Genomic DNA, 7464 nt, shown 5'->3' on the forward strand with positions numbered 1-7464 from the left:
TGACCCAACCTTACCCTGTGGGATAAGCAATTGTCTTGGTGTTATAGGGCTGTTGTAACACATCCCACACACTGGGTGACTTAAAGAACAGAAATATATTTTTCATAGTCTGGCAACTGGAAAGTCTTAAGATCAGGTTTTGGCAGGATCCATTTTCTGGTGAGGGCTCTCTCTTTGGCTTGTGAACGGCTGCTCTGTGCTCACATGACTTCTGTGTGTGTGTGTGTGGAGGAGAGAGGAGGAGGGGGTCAGTTAGGGCACTCTGATGTCTCTTCATGCAAGCCCTTTTGGGTTTGGGTCCCTCTTTGAAGACTTTACTTAGACTCAGGTACATCTCTGTGAGTCTTTTATCTGAGTAAGTGGTGGTGATGGCAGGGCTTCAACATAGGAATGGGGACACAAGCAATCAGCCCATAAAAGTTGTACCACAAAAGGCAGTGAACCTGCTGAATTTTCTCCAAAGTCAGAGGGAGGAGATGAGGAATGCAATCTTTCTCTAGAAATATTTAAGAACACAATGTTCCTTCTGATATAGGGTGATATTGCCAACAAGTAGAGGCATAACAGAGGAGACCTTTGATGACCTCTTCCTCCTTAGGATTTGGTGACTGGTGACTTGGTGTGTGCTGTACAAGTTCAACAGGTGAATGCACGCCAAAAGCACTCAAGTCCTTATGTCCAACTGATCAACACTTTGCTCCTTGAGGTGTCACATTAGAAAAGCCAGATTGCTTTATTGTTTTTTTAATTGAATTTCCTTCCAAAGTTCTGCACATATCCTAGTTTACCCAGATCAAGAACACACCAGAAAAATGATATCTATCAATATATTCTTTCTTGTAGGTATTTTGGTGATAGGCAGACATGAAACCTGAAAGTGGTGATTGTGTGCATATTTTGACATTCAGAAATGGTGCTTCTGGGATGTAGCTCAGCAGTGCCGCCCCTGCCTGGCAAGGGCAAGGTCCTGAGTTCCATCCTTGGAACAACAACAACAACAACAACAACAACAACAAATGGTGCTTCTGCTGCTAAGATCATCCTGGCCATTATATTACATATTTAATGGAAACAGACAAAACAAAAGTGGCAATTATTGGCAATACTACAAGAAAGTCTTGTTTCTGTCATCTCCAAATTTGAGTCTCCCTTTTGCCTTTCTTGGTACTGTGGACAGATGGGCAGCAGCCCACATCCGAAGGTAGCTCTGATGTCCCCAACAGGGCTGCCTCTGTGTCCCCTGCAGTGTGGTGGGGTGGGGTCGGGGACGAACACTGCTGCTTCTACTTGGCTTTTAGGGTAGGTGCCGAGCTTCCAGGAGGAGTGAGATCTGAGTCCTCATCAGAAGAATCCCAAATATGAATTATTTCTTCCAGTAAAGGAAATAAATTGGGCTGGCTGGACATATTTTTATGCAGCTGGCCAGGCTTAGCAGTTCTGGTTAGAAAGATGAATTATTCCCAGGAGCGCTGGGCAAGTGCTGACAGTGTAGTGCCAGGCATGGGAGCCCCGCCAGTGATGCCTCTTTGCTTGGAAGCTCTAGGGAGTGAGTGTGAAAGGATCTGTCCACTAACTCTTGCTCTAAAATTGGGCAGGGGAAAGGAGGGCACAGGAGAAAGCCCCTCACTCGCCCAGTTAGGAATGTTTCCTGTAGTTAAACACGAACAAAAAAGAGATTAAAGGTAAATGTTTCCAAAAAGAGATGGATCCACGAAAGAAGTGGAATTTGATGGGAAATATCAGAGATAACACATGAGGCTACGTAAGTCAGGCCCTGGGCAATAGCTCTGCATTGGAGGATTCTGTCTCTTTAATGAAGCTTGATAGCTTACTTCTTGTTTGCTCACATTTCATTTTGGGAAGGTGGTTTCTGCCAGGTGGAGATGAGGTTCTGTGCCAGTTTCAAGTGGGAGAGATGGTCGAGGCCAAAAAGCCTGATTTGGAGAGGGACAATGTATTCCAAAATGGCAGATGGGAAGGTCTGAGCTAGCACCTCTGGTCTACAGTAGTGAGCTTCCAACTTGAGCCTCATCAGTGATACCTTGGGTTTATTGAAGTACAGACTGATGCTTCCTCCTCAGAAGAGCTTCTGGTTCAGTAGGGCTGGGCTGGGACCCTAGAATTTGCATTTCTACCAATTCCTAGGTGAAGTTGAGGCTGTGGTCCAGGACCACACATTAAAAATTGTTGATTCCTGACACTGCTGTGCTTTGCTCCTATAATTTACCCTTAAAGCCCACACAATCAAGGACTGGTCTTCAGCCTGTGGCACTACTGGGAGGAATGGCTAATGGGAGGGAGGAAGGTCACTGAGGGGTGTGTTCTTCGAGGGGTTATTGAAACCCTGGACTCTTGACTCTCTTTCTCACTTTCTGGTTTCTGGCTGCCGTAAGGTGAGCAGTGCTCCCCGTCATACACTTCCGCTGTGAGGTGCTGTGCTGCAATGTGGCCATGCGACCACTGACTGAAACCATGAGCCAAAAATACTTTCTTCCTTGTAGGTTGATTACATCAGGCATTTGTCAAAGTAACAGAAGGCTGACTGATATACAGCTAATGTAGCACCTGAAGCAAAAGTAAGGAGTCTCGTGATAGCTCCTGTTTCCTGACAACCTTGGTTATCTTAGTGTCTGATTTGAAAGACTATGAAAGCCTTTTCTGGGCCCAAATTTTATGGGCACTAGTTAAAGTCCGCTGGAGGTATAAATCTTGGAAGAAAGGAAGTTAAGTATCTATTTTGACTCCCTAGAACATGCTGCCCACCTCACGTGATATTTCCATACATAGCAGAGGCTGGTAAAACTTCCTGCAGAAGACTAAACACATCGGAAAATAGTCCAGAACCAGCTGTTCTTGGCATTAAGTAAAAATTAGGAAATGTGGCTCCAAGAATAGTATAGGACTGTCCCAACAATTCAGAGCAACCATGATAATGTCAACAAGCTGGTGACATTTCATTGTTTGGTCTCAAATTCCCATTCCAGACTGGCCTGGTGGGCTTCTGGCAGTCACTGTGAGGATGTGGGTATCATTCTGGCTTTCAGTAGTTAAGATGGAGTCTTCTCATTATGAACAGTTCCAAGATTTCTGCTTCTCATGAGTCCAATGAGACATTTCACCCTGAAAAGCCTATGATTCCTCTATACTAAAATTGTTGAGTACCCAAAGAGAGATTTTCTTTTCCAGTGGCAGTGACTGAACGCAAGGACTTTGCATCAAGCTACGTCCTGAGCCATTTTGATATGCTTTATTTTGAGACAGGGTTTCTTTAAGTTGCTAAATTTTTCAGGCTAGGTTTAGACTTGCAGTTCTCCTGCCTCGGCCACCCAGAGTGCAAGAACCTTGGTTTATACAGGTTATTTTTTTTTTCTCATCGAGTTTATTGGTACTTTTTAAGTATGCAGTACAGTTACATTTATCATTCAGATCTTGTACCTTTACATGACAGATCTTGGTTCTCATTTTTTTTCCCCACACCCCTGCCCTCTTATACAGATTATATATCTGGGTAGTCACCATATTAAAAATTAAAAGTGAGAAGTTTTAAAAAAACAACTATGATAACAGTGGATGTTACCTTTTAAACATTTTAGCATTTCTAAATAAGAAAGTTACATTCTGAAAAAAAAAATTAGAAGAGTAACATCGGTGTGTATGTTTGCTATTAGAGACCCCTGCAGTGGATCTCAATCTCCTCCTGCTTGGCACTATGATGCAAGGTGAGAAGAAGACTCAGAGACAGAATTAAGGTGAGAAATGGGGAACTGGGACGGCCAATGCTTGAACAAACAAAGACCCTGATGAGCTGGAACCACTGATATTTATTGGTGACACAATCATTTGTTGAGTTGGGGTGGGGGTGCTGCATGTGGTTTCTAGGGATAAGCTGCTGACACAGGCAAGGCTTGTAAAAGAAGAGATAAAGCATTCTGTGTTTGGAACAGAACAGACCAGATATAGGTGTCGTTAATGATTAGCCTGTCTTTTCAGTTAAGAAGGTTTTAATCCTGGAAATGGAATTTGGGTGCGAGTCTCCCTGACCTCAGCTGCTACGTTATCTCATTTTAAGCCCCACATCTTCACAGGCTGTTTCTCTGGCCTTTGCTGTGGCCACTGGCAGAGGGGTTGGTAGTGACCCACATGCCATCCGCAATGCTCCTATGAGTCATGTAAGCTTTGGCAGACTCACTTCTACAAACAAGACCATTGTGGAGTTAACACTTTACAGCCTGCTTTAGGCATAAGCAACAGGGGTGTCTCCCACAGTTTGCAAATCTCTTTAGTGGCTGGCTTAATAGAAAACAATGACATTTCCATGTCTGGTAAATTGGATGGAAAGGGAAATGACATTTCAGTAGCTTTCACAAATAATTGTTAGGAAGGTTAACTGTTGTGTCAACTTGAGTAAGAAATGCCCAACTGACTGGCTGGGCATGGTTCTTCCTGGGAGCGACTGAACAGACTCACTGAAGGGGGAACACTCACCCTGCGTGTGAGTGGCACCATGCGATAGGCGTATACCTGGATGGGATATAAAAGGAAAGAAGTAGGAAGGCTCACTTCAGTTTCTTCCAAGGCGCTCCAGTCTCCTGCACAGACCCTTTGGTTCCCTGGTCCAGACTCATGGGACTCCACGGTGAGCTCCAGGTCTTTCACCTTTGACTGGATCCCTTAGATCTCTATCTCACTGACAGCCCCTTGGCACTTGTCCATGCCTGACTCCGTAGGTAGCCATGGTAAGCCTGCCTTGTAAATTCCTATACAGTAACACCTTGGTTTGTGAGCATAATTTATTCCAGAAACATGCTTGTAATCCAAAGCATTTGTATATCAAAGTAAGTTTTCCCCTAAGAAATAATGGAAGCTAAGGTGGTTCATTTCACAACCCCAAAATATTCATATAAAAATGATTATGATGCCATGATATAATACAAAATAATAAAGAAAATACAAAATATAAAGAAAATAAACATATTAACTTTCACTTACCTTTGAAACCCTTCAGGGCTGGTGTGAAGGAGATGAGAAGAGTGTTATTGTATAGGACCACTTTCACTGCCACTAAAGGAGTCAGTGCTATCTCTTGGCTCAGTGAAACCCTTTTCTTTTCATACAAGTTTGAAAAGGATCCTATTTCATGACACTTGCTTTTGCCTCTTTTTGATAAATTTTGTGGAAATGTGACATTGCATTGTTGTTAAACAGATTCATTGTTTGCACTGCTATAGCCTTGAGTGGTGCTTTTCTACAAAATTTTGCACTGTTTTCCACATTTTACACACACACATATATTAAATATTTCTCTAGTGATCACTGATAAAATTACAGATATCTTCTTCATTACAATTTCAACAAATAGTTGTTTCTTAAGGGTTAGTTCAATGTGGAGTCCCAAACCATTTAAATGAACTACTCACCCTGTTACTTTACAGTCTACTGGTCTTTCCTGCTTTTTTAATGGATCTTCTCTGATACTCGATGTTCAAGATGTAATAAAACTCATGATACGATCTGCTTTGTCTAAGGCATCTTCAAGTGAGGTTTACCCTCTTTAAATTTGTAGTGATGAAAAGCTTGAGGACTCCTGGTGAAGTTTGGTACTGCTGCAGTGATTTATGCTGAGACACCACAGTCTTACCCTCCATTGCGGCTATGTGAGTTTTAATGTAGTGGGAGAGTGCATGACACTGTCCTAGTACTATTAGGAAAATAATTTGTGACCCACAGTCTCCCTGAAAGAGTCTTAGCAACTCCCAGAAGTTCCTAGAACACAGCTTGAGAACCACTGCATTCCACATTTTTATCTTGTCAGCTTTTTATAGAGCTGCTCATTGAACTCAGGGCCGCTCCATGCTAGGCAACTGCTCTACCCCTGAACTACCTCCCCAGTCTCTGTTCTTTGTTTGTTTGTTGAGATAATGTCTCACTATATTGCTGGCTCCTCACTCCTGGACTCAAGTGATTCTCTCAGAATCTACTCTGAGTAGCTGGGACAATAGGCACACCATTGTGCCCGGCTTTTTGATCTTTTATCCTTCAATGCAATTGTTAAAGAAAATCACAAGATTGCATTAAAACTTTTAAAATGTATTCACAACATCTAATTACCAGGCAAAACAAATCACCAAAACATTTATAAAGCATCTTAAATGCAATAAAAATAGTAATTAGTAACTCAATTGGGAGTTACCCCCTTGGCAGTCAGAGAATGAAACACAGTACACTCTAGATGCACAGAAAAATAAAGGCTTGGATCTATCTTAAACCTACAGGAACTGTTAGGGGAAACTTTTTAGAAATGGAATGCAATGGTGTCCAGCACTCTGTTCTTTCAGTTTGATGGGAGCAGGGGCGAACTGTGACCTGTGGCGTCCATGTGGTGGGGAAGTGAGGTTGGGAGGCGACCAAGTACAGATAGGACTTTGAGGGGCTTCTCTGGGGAGGAGCAGGGGTGAGGACAGTTTGGATGGAAGAAGCCAGACCTCTTGTATTGCATGTCCCTCTGCAGCCTCCTGATGGCCCTGTCAGGTTGGGTCTGGCCATGCGCTAAATATCTGCTTCTTGAACTGGCAACCGGTCCTTGGTCTTGGCCTTGATCAGGCATCCTTGACTTGCTGGGCAGTAGCGGCGACCCTTCAACACCCTAAGGCACTGCACATCCAATACGAGCTTCCCAGGGCCAAAGGGATTCCTTGGGTGCCTCAAGACACCCAGAGAGTATGGTCATGGTGCCGCTAGGACCCCAGAGCCCAGTGCATCGCAACGAAAGATCTCAAAACATGCTTTTAAAGAACTCAGAAAGTGTCTTTGGTCCACTGTGCTGTGACACTTAGAACTAAGGGAACTCCAGCTATCCAGAGGTGCCTGTCACCCCACCTCAGCCTCAACAGAAGTGGCCCCTGGGTTGTTTCTGAAGATTAAACAGTATTTGAGCCTTTCGGCAAAAACTGAAGTGAGTAGAAGAGAAACTTTTGTAGAAACATCAAAATTACTGGGGCCGGGGTGCAGCTCAGTGGCGGAACACTTGCCTAGCGTGTATGAAGTCAGCACACATGTGTGCACGTCCATCCTGCTGGACTCACAGAGGAGCCCAGACATCACCAAAGCGTGGCCCAGTGTGGCAGAGGCAGTGCACCTCCATCACTCACCACTGGCCTCCTCCAAATGTCTGGCCCATGGCTCAGAAAATACTCAGGTAAAGGAATGAATTAATGATCACCGGAAATGGAGTGAGCGAATCTTGGACCCGAGGAAGAGGGAATTGTGTCTTTCCCTCTCCTGCCCTAGGTTTGGGTTTTGTGCTGTCTGAATATGGCTGATGGTCCTTCCAGGCACTGAAGATGGCCTTGGCCTCTTGGGGGAAGGCAGAGGGCAGAACAGAGAAGCAGGCATTTCAAGCAGGCTGAGATGACAGTATCCTGCTTGAATACTGGCTCGATTTCCTTTCCCTTTTGTTCTAGGTTC

At 44.0% G+C, this 7464-nt stretch overlaps 1 long non-coding RNA gene across 1 annotated transcript; it reads left to right on the forward strand.

Annotated features, from left to right (window-relative positions):
• Positions 1–3658: 3658 nt before the first annotated feature.
• LOC104874776 lies at positions 3659–6959 on the forward strand. Its single transcript, XR_783867.1, has 3 exons — positions 3659–3749; positions 5564–5654; positions 6509–6959. It is a non-coding gene; the product is annotated as an uncharacterized LOC104874776 (long non-coding RNA).
• Positions 6960–7464: the final 505 nt, after the last annotated feature.

Source organism: Fukomys damarensis, unplaced genomic scaffold (genome assembly GCF_012274545.1).
Source record: "Fukomys damarensis isolate Sample0158 unplaced genomic scaffold, DMR_v1.0_HiC HiC_scaffold_19, whole genome shotgun sequence".
NCBI classification, from domain to species: Eukaryota; Metazoa; Chordata; class Mammalia; order Rodentia; family Bathyergidae; genus Fukomys; species Fukomys damarensis.